Below are 21,651 nucleotides of genomic sequence, written 5' to 3'. Positions count from 1 at the left end.
CGGGAGGGGCCCCCATATGGCACCACATTCTAGTCACTTAGCCCCATGCACGGTCCCATTGAGCTGAATTCTCTTCCTGTGCCTAGTTATGAATCTGGAAAAAATGGGATAAAGACCTCAGAGTTGTTATGGGAGAATTCATTAAATAATCTGTGCTAAATTCTACCCACAGGGCCTGAGAGCATGTATTCAGTTGTATATCAGCTACCATCATCATTATGGTATATTATACTTAGTACTGGCGCAGAAAAGTAAAGTGATCTCCCCAAAGTTGCACCACTATTTTTTTTTTTGCCATAGCTCAGGTCAACTTTTATGCCCAAGGCCAATCATATTCCCTGTTGCAAAGGACAGTGATTTCAGTATTCTGAAGCCCTCTACACTCTTGAAGGATGAGTCTCACTGTGGGCATAAGACCTCCTCAAACACATGACATCAGGCCATGTTACTTTGATTTACAGGAAGCTATTCACTGCCAGTTTTGCAGCAATCACATGAGGAAGAGCAGGGGTTCTGTTCTTCTTCATCTGAGTCAAGGATAGGCCAAGCCAGGACCTTCTGGGAAAGCACACCACAGAGTGGAGGTCCTCAGGAGTTCTCTGCAGTACAGTGATTAAGCTCACAGGCCCTGCAGCCAGACTGCTAGTATTCAAGTCTTACTCTAATATTTTACTAGCTACATTACTATGGTTAAGTTTCTTAGCATTACATGTCCATTTCCATATCTGTAGAACAAACATGAAATGATATCTTTGGTATTTCATAGAATTTTGAAAATTCAAGCAGTTCAGTGAAGCAGGGTTTTAGAAAAATACCTAGAACATTATAAGATTTCAACACTTAATAACTATATTCCAGTCTCTGTGAATATATTTGCCCACTCTGAATTCTACAGATAAAGTTTCTTCCAAGGCAAAGTGATGGCTCACAAGTTAATAAGAAACAAAAAGGATTTTCAAGACTAAACTGAGACCATCCTTGAGTTTGGGATGGATCCGATATACCAGAAATCTTCACTTGCCCTTGGAATTTTGGATCCAGGATTTCAAGATCCTTGGTAAAATAGTATCTCTGCATCTAGACTCTGGCTTGTGAAGTATATTTTCCAAACAGTCCCCTCCTTGAATATATTCAGATCTCCAATAACAGATTATTCTAGTTTCACAACCAAAAAACTCTCTGGTCATGTAAAGGTATACCCCTCAAGTACCACAAAGTATCATTTGAAAACGTATGAGAGATTTTCAGTCTGAGTGTGGGGGATTGCTGTAGGCAAGGAGAAGAGCATATGCAAAGAAAAGAAGAATATTCTTAGAGCTATATGTGAGTCAGCAGAACAGGGTCTAAGGGGGAGAAAGGATATGATAGAGACGAGGATGTCAACACATTCTCTGGGTTTTCTTGCAATAGAAGTGCTAGCCTATTTTACATATTCTTATTTTCAATTCTTTCACCACTGCCCACCAACTCACTGGGACCCATGCCCAACCTCACGTATAACCTCAGATTTTTCTGTTGGTTTTCCTCTCAGTCTCAGCAGGTTTTTCCTTCTTTAGAGCCTTCATCTTCTAGAATGTTCTTTACCTCCATTAAACCTCTCTCTCCTCTTCTCCCGGCATTTCCTCTTTGTCTTCTCATATTCTTTCCCTTACTGCATCAATAGGGAAGCACAACTGTCTTCCCTTTCTTGCTCTGTTCTCCTACCTCCATTCTCCCATAATCTCCAACCACCCATCCCTGAGATCCCTAAGATGCTGTTTAGGTCACAGTGTGTGGAGGTTTCAGTCCATAGCTGACTGACTCCAAAGCCTAGAGGAGTCACAGAGGAAAAGCTACTTACCTCATTGCAGTTAGGGAGCATAGGGAATGGGAGATACACCTTCCAGGTCATAGCTCCGGTGACTCACCTCTTCTGACCAAACCCCAACTTTTAACAGCAAGTCAACTACAGCACCCCATACCTTCCAAAAGCCCCCTTTAAAGTGTGTGAGGCTTTGGGCAACCCCTAAATTTAGACCATAATAACTTCTAAAGACTGTGGCTTTTTTATGTCACCCTTAAACCGTTACTCTCTATGGCACTTAAGGTACAAAAATGAAGGACGAGACATTTATCTACATAAGGCTCAGGCATGTACACCAGTAGTGATTTATGTCTAGGATCACCTGATTACAGTGAGAACAAGAGCAGCTCTTCTTGTGAGGGAGTAACTTGCTTGCTATTGATGGAATCAGAGTACTTCTGAAGACAAAGAGACAAGGATCACAGACAGGGCTTAAATTTTTAAGAATTCTGATTGCTCTTTCAAAGGAAATTATTCTTGAGAACTGGATATAGCATTTCAGATAGAAGATGTTCTTTCTTTCCAGTGAAGAAGTAGAAAGGATAAACCTCTTCTAATATTTTAATTTCCATATACAATATCCTGTAATAGATACATGACTAGAGCAGTATCAGAATACAAAATCCCCATTTAATTAAATGAGTGCATCAACTAACAATATACTGAACAGATAATAGATGAGTTGGCCCTTGATTATGGCAAAAACTTGATAGCACTTGGTTATGCTAAAGCCACAAAACCTTGAAATTTGAAACATGTACAGGTAGACATATCCCCAAAGGAAGATCCTTACCCTTTTTCTTAGTATTTTATTTTTTTATTTTAAAAATTAAAAAACTGACAAAACAGCAATGAAGAAAAAATCAAAACAACACAGAAACAACAAAAATAAAACATGACCTCAAGACAAAATGATAGAAATTTACAGTGGTTCTTAGTATTTTATCCATGGCATTACTCTTTCTTTCATAATCCAGCAAGTGTCCAAGGCAGCATTCCAGACACAGGAGACTGGTAAACTGTGTGAATGCAAGGGAAGTTTTCTCAGAATTATTTGCAAAACATCTTGCCAACCACACCATTTGGGTCAACCATTGCCATTATTATGATCTATAACAACCACTCAAAACTTTATTGTCACAAAAAAACATTTAATTTTAGTTTTTCTTATCTATGTGTCAGCTGCATGTTACTTGGCTGATCTAGGTTATATTTATTTGTGCTCTGGATTGCTTGTGGATGTTCTTGAATCCGGGGTACAAATTTGAACAGGTCTTGTCTACTGTGATTATTCTGGGGTCCAGCCTCAGGGGCAGAGACTAAGCGAGTCATATTTTCCTACAATAGATCACCAGATTATAAGATATAAACCAAAGCATGTAAGAAATGTTAAGATTTATGTTGTTATGACTGCTCACCATTACACTGACCAAAGTAAGTCACAAAACCAAACTCATGGAGCATGCTTGGAGCTGAGATTTGCTTAAAGCAAGAAGGGAAGGTTAGTGAATAGTCTTTAATTGGTAAAACCAAACCATGACAAACCTACTTTGTTAAAAACCTTATGTATGGCTTGTACCAAGAATGTTTCCCCAAAGCCTATGTGCTCATAGGCAGGGATTTTGGTGATTGGGTCTTAGAGGTGCTATATTCATCAGTACATTCACCTGCTGATGAATTCAGCTGCTGATTGTGATATTAGGGAGTCGGAGCTGGTCTGAAGAGGCAGGTAGCTGGGATATAACCTGGAAAAGTGAATCTCCCTTCCCAACTCCCCTTTGCTCTGAGTTCTGACTTCCATGATGTGAGCCAATTTCCTCCTCTGTACTACTGGCCTTTCTGCCTTGGAACCAGTCATTCAGGGACTTGAACCAAAAGCCGCAATAAATCTCTCTTCCTTTAAGTTGTAGGTGCTGAGTATTTTGTCTCACTGACAAAAAATGAAAATGACTAAGACACCTCACACCTCTTTCTGGCTGTATAGAAATGAAACTGCAGGGAGTTGTTTGGAACTAGTAGGATACACTGCGGGGTACTCAGGCTACACAGCAGTGTAGCAGCCCCTCACTTCTGGGCCTTTAAACCAGCTCACCTACTCACACAGCTTGTCAAATTGCCAGCTTAGCTTTTATGCCCAACATGTTTCTTCTAAGACTCTAATCATTTTAGTATTGAACTTGATGACTCTACTTCTTTCTAGTTCTGCTTTCTCTTTGCTCCGTCCTCTGTTTTTGGGTGAGCACCTGTCCTTCAGGCTGAAGCCTGAGTGAATGCATAGAATAAATATGTGTGTGTGTGCACTCTAGGGATTTTCCTCAAACTCACACTCTAGATCTTGACCCCCGGGAGACTCAGGTTAGATCTTATGACCTATATCCACATTCATAGGATTATATAGTTTCTTTAGAAATTACAAAAGCTCTCTATTTTTAATTGACAAATAAAAATGTATATATCTATGTGTATAACAGGTTATTTTGAAATATGAACATAGTGTCAGATGACTAAACCAAGCTGACTGGCATCCATATTATGATACATCCTTTCTTGTGAGAACAGAAACTAGTCTCTCAGCAATTTTCAGGAATTGTTTTCAGCATGTGGAAAGCTAGTTTTTCCAGCACCATTTATTAAAGAGACTATCTTTCTTCCAGCGAACATGTTCAGCTCCTTTGTCAAAGATAAAGTGGTTTGGTGTGTTTGAAGTTGTACCTGCTTCTTCTATTCTGTTCCACTGATCCTCAGGTTGGTTTTTTTTGCCAGTACCATGCTGATTTTATCACAGTAGCTTTGTAGTATAATTTCAGGTCAGGGATTGTGACTTGCCTTTGTTGCCCAGAATTGCTTTTGCTATTCTAGGTCTCTTCTGATTATCATAGAAATTGTGAATAGGAAAGAAACTATTCAAAAGAAAAGAAAAACTATGATGGGAGAAAAAGGAAAGAAAGGAAGGGAAAAGAAAAATATATATAAATACAAGACAGTTAAGATAGTTATACAGCTGGTTACTTTTGGTTCATGGAGGAGAAAGTTTTGTGCTAGTAATTTTCTGGATGATGTTTGGCCTATGTCTTGTACTCTGAATAAGAACTGTGATTATAACAATATGCAAAGTGTTGATTATTGTTACTCTCCTAGTGGCCTGTTATGAAACTGTTTCACTGGTCTTTCTTACTTTTTTCTATTTAATTTTTTTAAAGAACTATTATAAACTACAGTCAATATGTTGCACAGTAAACCTTTTAAACTTTTTTTTTAATTCAAATTTTATGTTCCTTCATGAACATCACCCCAACTTCCCACTCCCAACCCTGTCCCCTTGGTAACCAATATTTTATGCTCCATTGTCATGACTTTTTACAGTTCACATGTAAGCTAAATCATACACTGCTTGCCTTCCAGTTCCTGGGTTATTTTACTTAACATGATATATTTTAGGTTCATCCATATCATGTCAAATGACAGTGTTTCCTTCTTTTAAAAAACTGAATAATACTCCATTGTGTGTCAATTCCAAATTTTCTATATCCATTGATCCATTAGTGGACTCCTAGGTCAATTCCCTGTCCTGACCATTGTGAAGAATGCTGCAGGGAGTGTGGGCATAGAGCTGGCACTTGAGCTCCCTGATTTCATTTTCTTTGGATATACGCTCGGCAGTGGGATTGCTGGATTCTGTCATATTTCTATTTTTAATTTTTTTAAGGATGTACTAAACTATTTTCCATAAGGACTGTACTGATTTACATTCTCACCCACAATGTACCAGGAGTTCTGAAATTCCCTCACTACTTTTCGTCTTTCAACTTTTTGATAGTCAGTCTAATGGGTGTGAGATGACATCTCTTTATAGTTTTGATTTTTATTTCTCTGATATTTATTGAGTTTGAGCAAACCATTTTCATGTATCTGTTGGTCCTTTGGGTGCCTTATTTTTATCAACATCTCATTGAATACTTTGTCTTTTTTTCACTGCTCAAGATTGAACCCAGGGCCTTCACACTGAGTTACATCTCCTGACTCTATTAGTTTTTTGTTTTAAGATGGGGTTTTGCTAACTAGCTAAGAGGCCTAGGCCAGATTCAACTTGCAATCCTCCCGCCTCAATGTCCCAGAGTGCTGAGATTACAGGCATGGGCCACCATGCCTAGCACTTCTGTTCAGTTTTAAATTAATGTATTTTATTTGATACTGTAGAGTTCTTTGATTTCCTTATATGTTTTCTAAATTTTCTAAATTTTCTAAATTTTCTAAAATTTTCTAAATTAACCCCTTTACTGAATATATGACTTGCAAAAGTCTCCTATTCAGTTGCTAGTTTCTTCACTGTGGATGATTTTCATGCTGTTCTGAAACTTTTTGGTTTCATGTAATCTCATTTGTCTATTTTTGCTGATGTTGCCTGTGTTTTTGGCTTAGTGTCCAAATAGACCCACAGATTGTTATTTGTAATCTCCCTCACTGGCAGGCTCAGACACCAAGTGGATTTTTCATGGGGATTATTTGGACAACACAAGTAGAAAAACTGAGAATCAAGGCTGAATTTAGATCCTAAGACAGCAGCAAGATGTGCTTGAGTTCAAGAATTAGAAATCAAATACAGGGATTGGCAAGGATATAAATCTTAAGAATAAGTTATTTAATCTTGGAGTGAGGGGAAATTTGCATAAAAAACATTCCCGTATGTCCAAAACTCACACCAATACTTGACTTGATTTCTTGGTTTTTAAATTAGAACATCTGATGCTTTAGCATAAAAATAATAACTGCAGTGCTATTTATAGTGTTTTTTTCAAGACATAAATCCCTGTACATGTACCAACTCCCCATGATCAGTGCATTCTTTCTATATTGCTAATGTACTAATAAATAATAAATTATTAAAAATTCAATAAATATTGTCTGGTAATGATCAAAATGAAGATGATGGAAGCTAATGAGGCAATTCATTCAGCTACCCACTCCCTATCTATAAGAAGAACGTGTAATTGCAGAGGGCAGGTTAAAATGTGCACTATTCAATACAAAAATATTTGCTTTATATCTCAACTAATTCACACATACCTGTTACACTGATATACAACATATATCAGTATAAAGTCACAAGTACAAAAGTCTCAATATTTGGAAAATATTTTTAACCCTGTCCTCAATGATCAAATTGGCTCTATTTTTCCTTCTGAAAGAGGGCTCAGATAAAAGGAGGGAGAGGAAAAATGGAACAGGAGAAAAGATTGTTTCCAAATAAAATTATAGAGTCAAAAACCTGCTCTAAGCTGATTGAATTTTTAAAATATTACGCTACTAATCCTTCACTTTGTGTGCACTGTTTGATCCTGGTAAATCTCAAAGAAGAAAAAAAAACAAGCTCTTAACTGTCCCATAACACAGAAAATTTTAAAACTTTTTTTATTATTTTAAAGAGTAAAAGAAGGATAACATAGTAATAGGGGGGCTTACCGAATTACAGACAAAGTGGTAGGAAATTATCAACGGTTGTTGTCTTACATATTGTTATCTATAAGATAATTTCTCAGGAAAACAAATAGACAAATAATAGTGAGTTACAAACAAAAGTGGTAGGTTGTTATCAATGGTTGCTGTACCATATTTTGATATCTTCAAAGTGGTTTCTAAAGAAAATAAGTAGAGCTATACATGAGTGACCAATTGAATACTCATTGAGTATTCTCAATGGTTGTTGTAGGAAACACATAGTAATAAACATACATTCATTTACAGAATAGCATACGAACAATACAAACATTACAGAGTTATGGATAGATTAGTAGGAAAATATCAGTGGCTGCTGTAATACATGGTGGTATCTTCAAAGCGATTTCTCAGGAAGACAGAGATATGCAAGAAAGATCTAACAAGTAGTTACAGCCTAATGGTTGTGAAAAATAGTGTATTACCTCCTCACCAGTGACTCCTTTCACTGAGGTGTGATGGCTAGAAGGAAGGCCAGGACTGAAAAAAGGACCGAGAGATTTGCACCTGTGTCTAGCAACAGGCTGTTTACTTTTCCCTCTATAGTCATGATTACCCAGGGCTCCTCCATGGAGATGACAGTGTAGCCAGAGGGAGAAGGCAGAGTATGTCTGTACTCTGCCCCCTCATGCCTGTAGGACTAACTGGTAGGATGGGTCTGAGCTCTGAGGCCTCTGCTTCAGAGAGCAGACTGATTGTCAGTGGTCACCTTTGCATTCAGGGCATGGCCCATGGGGCCTCTTAGGGCAGTTCCTCTTGAGGTGGCCTGGCTTTTAACAGTGGTAGCAGGTGAATGCTGTCATCGAGTTCTTGGGACCCCAAAAATCAGACTTAGGGTCTGTTTCTCTTAGTGCTGCAGCCAAAGCAGCTGCTTTTTCTTGGTCTCTTTGTTTTCTCTCCTTGGCCTCCTCCTCATCACGGCTATAGAATACTGAGGAGGCAGTTCTTACTAACATCTCAAGTGAGCCATCTGCGGTGAAAGCCATTTTTGTGGCTTTTTCTTTCCAGCCTCCCAGCGCACTGGGACCCTGCAACCACTTAGTGTCCTCTCCCCAGCCATCGGCACAGGCAGCAGGAAGCTCGGTGCAGACCTCTCCTGAGCTCCATGCACTCCTCCACCACAGCCTGTACTGTCAGGGGAAGAATGGCTTCCAGGGGGTCTCCCCAGGTATTGCACAAGGTCCTCCTGGTTTCCAGCTTCCGAAAGGCTCTCATGACCCTGGAACTAGACCTCTGAGTCTTCCAGCTTAGCCTGTATTCTCGTGTTTTCTGAGTCCTTGTTCAGCAGCTGCTCCTCCGCTGACTCTGGACCTTTCTGGTTCTCAATGGCAGGGGCAAGGGCGACCTGTTGTGTGCATGTATTCCTAGGGGTTTGTCCATGTCTGGATGATTCACGCACGTCCCCCGGCGGCCGGCGTGTGGCGGGCCAATTGTGTCATTGCTTCTCTGTGCCATGATAGTTCTAAAGTGTGGGGCAGTGGCTGGTTTGAGGGCCACCACGCAGCTTTCCGGGGGTCTGTGCATCTAGGGGCAGGCCCTAAGGCTGGCGCGCCCCACCAAGGGGCTTTCTGGGCACAGGTGGTCCACCTTCCAGGCACCTGCACAGCCAGATGGTGGCCCTAAGGCCAGTGCTCCTCACGAGCAGCTTCTCGGGTGCAGGCAGCCCGCTTCCCAGATGCCTGCGCTGCTCGAGTCAGCACAGAAATGTTTAAATGATAAATAATGGTGGATCCAAAAATTCCCACATAGAGTTTAATACACATAAATAAACATCAGATATAAGCAAAAGAAGACAGCCCTATGTGAGATAACTACAGGAGCAGTGAAATGCATAGAGATGGAAGTAGAATGGTGGTTTCCAGGACATGAGGAAGGGGAGATGAGGGTTTCATATTTAATGGGCACCACATTTCAGTTTGGACAAAGGAAAAGTTGAGATAGATGACGGTGATGATTGCTTGGCAAGGTGACTATATCGATGTGAGAGCTGTACACCTGAAAATAGTTAGATGGTAAACTATGTTATGTATTGTTATTACAACTAAATTAAAAAAAAGTTAATGAAATTTAGAATCATAGTCGTGTCTACAACCCTGAAAATTATTACCTTTTCTCATCTTCTTTTTTCACCCAAATCTCAGTTCTTTCACTCCCACTAAACACACACACACACACACACACACACACACAAGCACGACCTCATCTACAAAGGACCTCCTGATCTATGATTTCTGTCTTTTTTACTGTAGAGTATTCACTTTTTCTTGGGATTCTCTTTTATATTAGTATTTGTTTGTAATATATATGTTTACATTCCTTGTATAGAGTTGGTACATATACATATACATATCACATCTTAATTCTTTTTTCATATACTTTCACTGCTTCATCCCTTCTCCCCCCATCTCTTGATCCTATTCTCATATAAAAATGATGTATCTCCCTGTGTCCTATTATTTACTTTTCATTTTGCTTTTTATTTATAATTTGAGTTTCTCATATAAGAGAAATTATATGACATTTAATCTTGTGTGTCTGATTTATTTCACTTAATATTATGTCTCCAGGTACATTCATTTTCCTCCAAATGATTTAAATTTATCATCCTTTATAGCAGGGTACTATTCTATTCTGTATAGATGCCACATTCTCTTTGGCTATTCATCAGTGGACATATAGGCTATTTCCAAGATTTAGCTATTATGAATTGTGCTGCTATAAATATTGGCACATATATATCAGTGTAATATGATGCCTTTAACACTTTCAGGAAGATGCCTAAAAAGGGACTAGCTGGATGGAATGGAGTTTCTATTTTTGATCTTTTGAGGACCCTTCACACTGATTTCCATAATGGTTGTACTAGTTTATAATCCCACCAGCTGTGTAGAAGGTTTTTCATTATAGCCTTGCCAGCTTTAGTTATTATTTGATCTATTGATGATTGCCCTTCTTTCTGAAGTAAGATGAAATCTCAGAGTTGTTTTAATTTGAATTTCTCTATTGGCAATCAGTGTTGAACATTTTTTCCTGCATTTATTGGCCATTTTTATTTCTTCTGAGAAGTGTCCATTAATTAAAGTTGCTCATTTTTTTATTAGATCTTTTACTTTTTGAGTTCTTTGTATATTTTAGATATTTTCCCTCTGTTTGAGTCATCTCTCATGAAAATTTTTCCCATACTGTAGTCCCTTCACCAATTTAGTTTTTTTCTTTTGCTTGGCAGAAGGCTTTTAATTTAATAAGATTGCATTTCTTGATTTGTTATGTTACTTCTTATGCAATTAACATTCAGTTAAGAAAGTTCTTGACTACATCAATAAAATCAAGAGTTTTGTTTACTTTACCCTCCAGCAGGTTAAGTGTTTCTGTTGTAATATTTGGTCTTTGATCCATTTTGATTTTAGTTTGGTAAATAATGAGAGAGATGGGACCTTTTTGCTGTGTCTTCAAATGATAGAAGAGGTATGGGTCTTTTTTAGGACTCTTTTATAAGGGCACTATCCCCAATTAAGGATGGTTCTGTCTCCCAAAGAACTTACCTCCTAATATCAGCCCCTTGTGTTAACATCTTAACATGAAATTTAGGAAAAACCAAACATTTATACCGTAGAAATCAGATACCAAGAATAAGCAAACTCATAGACATGGAAAACAGAAGAGAATATCATGTGTTGCAGGTGGGGGCTGTGTCACTGATTAGCCGCTCACTTCGGTGGAAATGCAAGTTAAAACTAAATTGAAACTATGAGTATATAGGAAAAATGTTTTAATTGGAAAATCAGAAAGATGGTAGTGAAAGTATTGTGCCTTGAGAAGCTGGAGTGGGGAATTCTGATGAAGAAGATCATATTGTCCTATTAGTGAAGCAAAGGTGAAGAGTCAGTTTCATGGGGTGCCTGTAGTGGTTTGGGGTTTGGTTGATCATTAGCTCAGTCTTGGTTCTGCAGGTCAGGAAGAATTCTGCTGATTTGAGGAGCATTTTGGGGCACATAGGAGTAACTCTTGCAACACAGCGGTGTAATCTCAATCATTCATGGCTCTGCTGGAATCCAGGAGCCTCACATGACTGGGATTACCTTGGATCCCATCAGAGCCTCAACATCAAGTCATCACAAGGATTCCTCCTGTAGGAACTAAATGCTTCAAAGCACAGGTGCTATGAGTCTTGTGAGCAATAAAATAGGCTCAATATATTCAGGGATAATGAACTTTGTTTAGCTAATTTCTTCAATTTTAAGGATAATGAGCTTTGTTTGAGAGACTCTATATGACTAATTTGCTTATATGCAGCATTGAGAAGGATTTGACCCAGTTTTACAAAATGGTGGCCAAAATTTGTTCTACTTTTAGATACTTATCAGACATCTATAGGCCCTAGTGAAGGTCATGGTTTTAGCAAAAGCCACTTCTCAATTCCTGTCTTTCTTAGAACAAAATACAAATTATACTTTGAATGAGTAACAGGTTAGAGGCCCAGGGGTTTGTTTTCTGTCCCTATAGAGTCTCAGACTGTGTCAGGAGAAGGGATTATTGCTCAAGCAGTGCAAATTCTGTTGATGGGAAGGAAAGGAGTTGGACATAGATAGTAGTGATGGTGGGACAGAGGGGTCTGCCTCTCCTCTTTATTTTCTTGGGAAGGCCAGATGTGGTTTGACCAAGGGCTGTCATGCTCCTCTGCTTGTTTCCCATCTCCTCCACTTCCCTCCCCCAGGGGGAGACTGGACAGCTCACCTGGGCGTCCTCCCGAATTACACGGTGGTCACTCTCTAGGACACTCTGATAGGATTCAGCTCCTATGTCAGCCATGACACCACTCCCAGCACCCCAGGGCCCTGGAAATGCTGCACCCTGAAAGAAGTGGAAGTCAATCACCCCTAAGGTGACAGAGATCCAGGCCCATCACTAACAGCCCTAACCTCACTCCCCAATAAATTGTGATGAGCACAACTAGCCCTTCAGAAGATTCCCTAGCTTGAACCAGTCATTTTTTGCAGCAACAGATCTCCTGGTGATCAAACATCTTGCGTCTTTCCTAAAGTTTCTTACCACCAACATGACAAATGAGTGCTTGAACCAATCGTAGGCCTGTACTTGCCCCAAACAACAGGCCCAAAATTGAGACAATCACAGGCCTGCAGCTGCTCTAGGAGCAGCACTTTCCTCACACATCTGTTGGTCTAAGAGGACTCCCTGAGGCCTACTGAAGCCCCTGTTCTACCACGTAGATTCTGTTAAAATAAGGCACTGCTGCCGTGGTCCTTTGAATCTGCCACATTTTTTTGATTTCAATCTGCATGGAACAAAATAGTTCTCAACTGATTGGCAACATTGGCCATACAACATTTTAAATGTATTTGGTGACACTTAATTGTGGTGAAAATGATAAATATTGTCAAGAATTATTTCTGCATAATGAAAAGTATTTTAGTTCACAGTTGTCATTTCACAGAGATTTTCTGAAACCATATATGCAAAGGAGACTATAGCTTTTCTAGTTTCCTATTTATCATAATAAATTTTTATTTATTTGTGTGACTTGTAAACATTCTCTCTCTTCCTCAAGGCTGATAGTCCATAATTATTTCTACTTTAGATTTGCTGATGGTGCTCCTAACAGTGTCTGCCCATTGAGAGAATCTGCCATAAATTTTTAAATCAAATTTACTTTTCTAGTATTAAGGAAGAAAAATACATCTTTAATAGCAAAGACATTATAATTATCTAAATCTTTTCTATCCATGACCCTGATGGAGTTTTCCAATTTTAACAGGTCATTTAAAAATATGATTTAACAAATGTCAATCAATAAGCCCCACACAAACAGATAGAGATAGAAGACTAATTATCCTATCATTACACCACAGAATGCTCCTTAATCAAATTATAGAGTGGAGAAGGGATGCTTAGTTATTCTTATTGGTCTCCAAGAGCCATTTGTGTTTGAATTTCCATGCTGGTAGGAACTGAGTGAGGTAGATGATTACAGAAGGGGCACAGCCACACATTCTGATGTTAGGCAATTCATTCTAAACATTCATAAGAACAGTAAGTTAACTAAGTTGTCTCTGAGAATTTGTGTATTTTGAAATGTGCTTCAAATAAGCTGACAGAGTAGAACAATTGTGAATTTTTCCATTGTACAATTTGGAATAATTTATTATGTAACTGTTCATTGTCTAGGGTGTGAACATCAACAACAGAAAGATTTCCTCTTATTTTTCTCTTTGTTTTCTCGTATCAGACTAGAAAATTTAAGACCTTAGAAGTTTCTTTGGTAAATTCTTTTAACTGTGAACACTCAGAAGAATGGTGACAATTTTTATGTGATTAACATTTAATACAAGTCTCCTTCAGTCCAGTGCTTTTCTCTTCTTAAGGATGGTAATGGGGATACCGATGATGTTTTCAAAAGGGGAATTTCTGTGATTTAAATGAATTATATTGAAATTATTTTAGTGTTTGTCAGATATCTACTCTCGCTTAATCTGCTTTATTAGAAATAAATGTATTTTCCAATTGTGTCATTTAAAAAAGTCTTTTTTTCAAATGAAAGTAATTTTAAGTCTTTGTATAGAAAGAGTTAGAGCATTTAAGACCATTTTTGTAGGCAGTCAAATAAATTTGAGTCTATTTCTGATGGCCGTCTTTCTCTATGATTTAGGGTATTTTCAACCACTAAATGCCACTGAATAATGTTCAAAAAAAGGCTACTGAGAAGTAGGTTGCAGAGAAAGGAGCCATTTGTGAAATATCCAAGCATTAGAAAACAGTACAGTGTAATAGAGAATGTTATTTCCTTCATAAACTGGTTTGAAAATTCTACTTGGGCAAAGGTACTTTTCTGTTCTACTTTGTTTTGTTTGAAGGAAATACATGGGTAAGAAATTAGGGTCAAAGCAGATAGGCAAGTGCATAGCTAAATCCTGCAGGATTCTCTCAAAGTATCCTTCAAGTGCAATGGTTAAGTAATGTCAGCTGTCATCTTTTAAAATTTTTTGGCAGAATATAGCATGTGTATAATGTCAGTTTGAGTATAGGACCTTAGATGTAAGTGAAATGCTTTATCTATTAACTTTGTGAATATTTAAGGCTTTGTGTTTTTTTAAGCATCATTTAGATAGAGACTTTGGTGTAACCATACATAAAAAAAGAAATCAAAGACAGCACAGTCAAGGGAAATCACACTTTCTTCTCAATGAAAGGTGCTTATCACGGAGACCCAGATATCAGTCATTATTCCACAGGTCTCCAGGCTTTATCATGGGCTCTGGTAGAGGGGTGTTGTGCATGGTGACCATCACAGAGGACATTGTGATCTTAGAGCTGGGTCAAAAAAGAATGCATACCATGTTCATTCATCCACAGTGATAGCCTGTCATATGCTTCCATGGGGTCTTGCAGCAAAATCCACTAGTAATTACTTTTGCCTTCTTTGAGCTCTAAAGGACAGCTTTCTCTGGATCTATTAATGAAACAAAAGTGTATATAAACAGGATTGCTGAACTCGATGGTGTTGAGTCTTGATGAATCTGCCTCGTTTTTCCCTCAGGATAGACAGGCCTGTGTCTTTAAGGAAGACTTCAGTGATCCCAGCTCTTTCTTTAGATTACGGTCATCATTGATCATAAACATTCATAATTATATCCCTCTGTTTTTCTTCCTAAGAGTCAAATAAACAGACAGAGCTTTTTAAACTCACCATATAGGTTTGCATGGAGGATCTCTTGATCTTGTGAGGACTCTTATATGGAAGAAGGAGGGTATGGAATAATAGACAACATACATGGAAGCTGTGGTGGGGGAGACAGACAGACAGATAGACAGAATTTTTTCTCCAGTTCTCCCAGACCTACCATGAGAAAGATGCAACCTACCTGACGTGATCCTTCCAACCCCTCCCTTCCTTCCACTGGGAGCAGAGGGGACTCTGGGGGAGTAGAGAAGGGAGAGAGGAGAAGCAGGTCATAAAACATGGACCCTGGTCTTTTGCAGATCAAGAAACCAAACAATCAGTGCTTGGCCAGAGTCAAGCAAGTGACTTCTGAGAATGCAGCTGTCCTATTACAACTCAATTGTTCTTCCTGCTTTCTTCCCTCAGGAAACCAACCCACCTTAGCACATTGGTGCCCTTGTCCAGCTTCCCAGGATGTGTGCACTTCTGCAGCCTGTCCTCCTGGTTGACTTTGGTTCACATGAGGGTAGATATGGGGCCTGCACATGGGGACAGAGGATGGGGTGAAGATCTCAGTGTTTGGTGAAAAAGAGAGACAAAGAAGGAGTCAGCAAAAGAGGCTTGGGGAAAATAAGGCTACAAGACCAGAGGCTGACTTGGTTTCCACTGATAAATAATGTTATAGTTTTGTTAAACTGGAAGGTGAGATAGCCCTATGATGTTTGTCAATTCTCATGTTATCAAAAAATAAGAGAACAAAAATGATCATTGCCTGGAATAAATGAAAATTTTCTGGCTGGTACAAAATGGCAACAAGCAGAACGTCCCCCAAGATACCTCTAGCTGTCACCTGTCCAGTGTTTTCCCATAATGAAAGTTGCCTCAACCTAGTGAAACCAAAAGCCCAAGGAGGAAGGGCTCAGATTTTCTGGAAATGAAGGTATCATTCATTGTACCAACAAAGAACTCTGCCTATATGAGGAGCTGGTAGAAGAGATGGAAAGTGGAATGGGTGGTGGAAGGAGGTGGTTATGACTGTTGCTTTAGACCTCCAGACCAGGTTTTGTGTTATTTAATGCTTCTTTTCCTCCCTGTCTTCCATTACTCACTTGTCTTGGTTACTTTTTTTTTTTTTTTTTTTTTGCTGCTGGCACAAAATACCTGACGCTCAAAATTAAGGAAAGAAAGGTTTATTTTGCTTACAGTTTGTGGAGGTTTCAGTCCATACTTGGCAGATTACAAGGCAGACTGGCACATGGCAGAGAGCTACAGCTCATGGTGGCAGACAACAGCAAAAGACACAACCACACACCAGGAAGGAATGGGGGAGGAATCGCCTCAAGCACCCTTTTCCTCTCCCTTACATATGCAAACTATCCACCCCAGGGCGGGTGCAGCTCTCACACCCCTAATCAATCAGACTTTAAAAGCCTGCCCCATGGCCGAATGAGGCTTTGAGGGGACACACAGACAAACCATAACATCACTATACATATTAGCAGAACATATCAGGGTTAAAGATGAGTATTTTAGGTTTCAGGTGGATTCAAAATAAACCTGTTTAATCTACCAGTTTCCCAAACCAGCTTAGATATCAGCGTCTCCTGATGTGTGTACTCCTGCCTTTACACAAACACTGATGGACACACAGAGGATATTCTTCAGGGTAACGCTGACTCCTGTGACAAGCAAACCCCATGCTCCATAATGGGCCAAGTGAGATGGAACTTTATTTCGTGCTCATGTAAAGTCATTCATGGTTGTTTCTCATTGACAGAAGTTGTCTCTCTAAGAACTAATTCAGAGACTGAGGTATAATACTCCTGTTATTGTTTCCCTATCTGCCATTTTAAAAATCTAACTTCTAATATCCTTCTACTCATTTGTATAATCTGAAAAAGAAATAAAACAGAATAAATCCATTTATCAATTTTTTTTAACCCGGAAGTATAGCAGATTATTTCTAATACAAGCACCATCTTTGAATGCCACTATCTGGGTGCCACTGGCAGGGCCTGCAGCTGGCATAGAAGAAAGAGAGATGGCAGCAGCAGACCTGGGCACATGGGTCACCCTCTAATGCTGAACAGGAAGACGGTGAAGCTCCCCAACCATGGTGAGTCCCAGGGCCCCGGAAACCCCCAGACAAGGACAGGTGTGTGGCCTCTCTGATTAGGTCAGAAGAGGCTGGCCCTGCACTCCAGGCACCGAGTGTCCCCAGACTCTAGGGCTAGGCTGTATACCACCAATGTTTCTATTCTGCAAAAAACAATGGCCTCTTGCCACGGGGAGAGGAGGCCATGGGGCCATGGAGCTATAGCAAATAACACAGGTTGGGCTCAGGATGTGGATGCTAATCATCCCAAATGTCATTGTGGCTATTAAAACTCCAAATGGAAAGTCAGACCCTTTCCTGGAAGCATACATTAAGTCAGGTCCCTGTGGTTTCTCCCAGCAGCACCCTTATTGGGGTAGAATTTAGCCTTGATCTTTCCCCAGTTTACCCTCGCCTGTTTTTAGTTTTTCCTCTGCCCACCTCAATAAATTCACTGAGAAAGCAAAGGGTGGAAGCCACTCTTTTTGAGGGAAAAGAACTCTCTCTGAGAACTCTTACCAAGGGCAAGTTCTCACCCAAACACCACCTCTGTCTTACATACCACGCAGATGCCAGACTTGTTTCAGATGGAGACCCAAGGCAGTCAGTGGGAGGGGACACACAGGGAACAATATAGAGTGCTTCCTCCTGAGGGTTTGTATGGGAAGAGTCCAGGGCAGAGAGACCTGGGGGCAGAAGGACAGAACAGAGGAGGAGGAAACTTCCAAGTGGTGAAGGCACCAGGAGGCTGAGTGCAAACCCCTTCTTTCAGGATGGAGCAGCATCCAGGCCCAGCATCTGAGTTCCCCAGACACAAGTCAGTCCAGGCTGGGCCATGAGAGGCTGGACAGATTCTGAAGCAGATGCCTGCTCAGGGTGTGGTGGGGCTGAGAGCAGGGTGTGGAAACAGAAGCGAAGGGGCCCAGCAGGAGGTGTCCCACCCAGAGACGAGGGAGGGACGGGAGCTAAATGGCACATTCTTTGGGTGGTTATTGGGCAATTCTGGATCAATGTAGACACCAGAAGCATGAACTTCTTTACTGTACACTACAATTACAGGAACTAGGAAATGATTTTTAAAAAATCTTATCTGCTTTGCAATTGTCTTACCTCCTCTACCACCACCACACACCATTCTAGGACGAGGGACTTGGTGTAGGTTCCAGGCACATGGAGTGTGTGTGTGTTAGAATGTGTCAGACTCATTCAGCATAAGCCCATGGGCATGTGAGGGGTGTTGGGGGTGGGGAGTGAGGGTATGATGAACGTGGACCATTTTGGCAGTAGGTAGTGATCTTTGGATAGGAGTCTGTTCGCTCAGTCATCCCTGTTACAGAGGTACCCGCTGTGCCCTGGGGAAATTCTCCTGCTATGGCCCCCATTTGTCCTCTTTGACCTCCTTCTTCTGGTTGACTCAGGAATATCCAAGGGACCCAAGAGTCGTTAAGATGCTGGAAAGTCTAGGAACCACTTTTCAGTCAGGGCCAGGCTTAAAGTCCCTGCACACCCAGCAGATGGGGAAAGGGAACTGCCAGCACATAGGGCTGCCTGTTAGTCACCTCTGAAGGTGATGGGATGCAATTGAGTGCAATCTATTGAAGTATATTTGTTTTCAGAGGTTTGTTAGTGTCTGTGAGCTTAGCTTTGAGCCAACGCCTCTCTGGGTTTCATTTTCTATACCAAACCATGTTCCAGACTCTGTAGAGAGGGTAGTACCCCCAATACCAGCTCTATATTTGTCCATCTATCCATGGTGAAGGGGAAGACACATCTCTTTTAGAGCCCCAAAGCCCGGAGTTATCATCGACTTCCTTTCCATAAAATGAGCACACACATCTTTTTCTGTTAATATTGTTGGTTGTAAGGATTAATATATTTATGGACCTAAAAAAAATATTACATACTATGAACTGTTATAAGAATGAAAGCCATTTATTTTGTCATTGTTACTTGGGTTGTGTCTTAGTTATTTATCTTGTTGTTGAGAGAGTATCCGATACCCACAGTTAAAGGAGGATCTTTTATTTGGTTCACAGTTTATAGACGGTTCAGTCCATAGCTGCCTGGCTCCAAGATAGGGTGGCTGGGCAGAGGGACATTGCAGAGGAGAAAGAGTCCACAACAAGCAGGCAGGCAAGAAGGCAGCAAGTTCAAGTGACCTTAGGAGCTTTTTTCTGCCTCTGTTATATTCTACCTAGGCTACTGGGTTTAGGGCAGTACCCAACTAATCAGTGTGCTGATTTAGTAATCACATGCACTTAATCCCAGCATCACACCACTCTAAATCTAGCCACCTCTGAAAAACCCCCACCTATGAGTGCATTTGGCTTTGGGAGGACATCTAGACACAAACCATAAAAGGCAGGACTATTTGAAATTGAACCCTGTCAGTACCGGAGAGGTATCTTGTCTCAGGGTCTCTGCGTCTCGTAGTAGAATCACAGACTTTGGAGTCAGATGCACTTGGGGTTCCAGTCAGACTCTGCTGATTCCTAGTTGAGAGATCGTGGGTAAATGAGAGCACTGTGCTGAGCCTCAGCTTCCTTGTCCGTGAAACAAGCACTGCAATGGTCACTTGACCTTGGGAGAGAAACTCACACTTCTGCCCCTTGCTTGCCTGTCTATCAGAGGAGCATAACAAGGGCTAACAGGCAGGTTTGTGGGCCCGAGGTGAGGCAGGTGTGCAGGGCACCTGTCCTGTGGTCAATGTACAGTAGCAGTCTCTGTTCTTATTGCTCCATTCTTGCTTCTGCTCCCTTCCTATCTTGGACTTTCAGGGAGCAGTTTAGCTTTCCACGAGCAATTTAGCTTTCCATGAGCAAGACTTCCCTCCTCCTGGGTGGGATGGGAGTGGAGCAGTTCACACAGTTGCCATCTGCTCGGGATAACTTTCTACACTGTCCATCCCATAGGATCTCCCACAACATCCCTGCTTAAATCTCTCCCTTGCTCACTGTTGACTTAAGGAGGAAATACATAGGGTCTGGGACACTTGCCTGGTCCCAGATACCAGACTCTCTAACCAGGCCAACCCTGTATCAGGTCAGAAAGTCACCCCATAGGACCCTGTTTATACACTCCAGCTCCTTGCAATGCAGATGCCATGTTCTCTTTTTTTCCTCCCTGTCCAGTCCCACCCCTCAGGCAGGTCCTTGCCACCTTGTGATGCCACCTTCTGCCTGGAGTGCACAAGGACCTGCAGTGGGAATAGCTTCCTTCACTTGCTGACTCCTCACATGGAGAGTCTCCAAGGATGAGGCTGGACCATATCAAGTTCTTCCTCCCCACTGGAAGCCCTGGCCTAAAGAATATATTGAACTAGGTCAGTGGAAGCATGAGCTATGTGAAGGTACCTGGGAATTATTCAGCAGATACATTTAATGTCACACCGCCTGCTCAGCCTCTGCTATCAGTGTGATGTCATGGGGCTGCCTGGTCAAAGTTTTCCTTCTCCTGTGCATTTCTCACCTTTTCCTCATTAACCTTGAAGAAACAAGCAGGCTTAGCTCAGAGATGTGAATAATCTTTGACCCCCTCATCAAGGTGTTTTCTCAGCTTTTCACTGAGAGATCTTGGTCGTGCTCAGGAGCCATGCTTTGCCCTATTTCTGCAACTCCTTTTCCCGGCCATCTTGGCCAAATCCCTTGTCCTCAGGTCCTGCCAAGCCACCTTCCTTCCTTATCTTCCTCCCTGTTTCTCTGCCTCTCTCCCAACTCCAGTAGCCCAGACCTTACCTTGCATTTCTTCAGAAACAACATGGGGGAGGCCCTGGCCTCTGCCCTTCTTCCCCAAGGTTGAGGCAGAGCCATTCAACAGGGGATACCAACCCTCCTCCAGAAACCAGAACCTAGAACCCAGAATCCACAACCCAGAACGCAGAACCCAGCAGTGACAGACTGCAAACACCTGAGCAGACATCTTCTCAAGTTCCCTGATACCATCACTTCCTTGTCTCTGGCCCCTTATCTTGTCTGAAGCGTGAGGGATCAAGAGTTTTCTGCACTCTTTTCTGAAGTCACTAGGGAAAAGGAGAGAGGAGGGAGCAGTGTAATCATTTGGGGAACTGAAGAACTCCTGGGGCTGAGCAGTGGCATTTCTCTGACTCTTTCCTGGGCCTGAGCCTGGAGCCCCACGAAGAGGCTGAGGCAGCCTGGCAAGGTGAGAGCCTGAGCTGTGTGGCTGACCCCTTCAGCCTGTGGCTCCTCCCCCATCTGCCCTGCACTATGGCGATGTCTGGGCGTCTGTGCCTGCTCCATCCACCCACTCCCTGGGCTCTGCAGGGCAGATGAGCGCCTTGTAGGTCGTCTTAACGCCCCTTCCAGAGGGCACTACGTGCCTGCAGGCTCAGGGAGCTCTGTGTCAGAGCTCGGCTGCGGAGCTCTTCCTCCCTCCCTCCCTTCTCATCCTTCATCTTTATTCGTTCTTCCTCTTCTCCCTTTCTCTACTCTTTTGCCCCTACTTCTCCATCTCTTCTTCCGGCCTTTGCTCTTTTTCCACTTTCTTCTTCCTTCTGTCTTTCTGTGTCTCTATCTCTCTTACACAGAC

The sequence above is a fragment of the Chinchilla lanigera genome, unplaced genomic scaffold (genome assembly GCF_000276665.1).
Source record: "Chinchilla lanigera isolate Chin_1 unplaced genomic scaffold, ChiLan1.0 scaffold00093, whole genome shotgun sequence".
NCBI classification, from domain to species: domain Eukaryota; kingdom Metazoa; phylum Chordata; class Mammalia; order Rodentia; family Chinchillidae; genus Chinchilla; species Chinchilla lanigera.
This window is presented reverse-complemented; position numbering follows the sequence as displayed.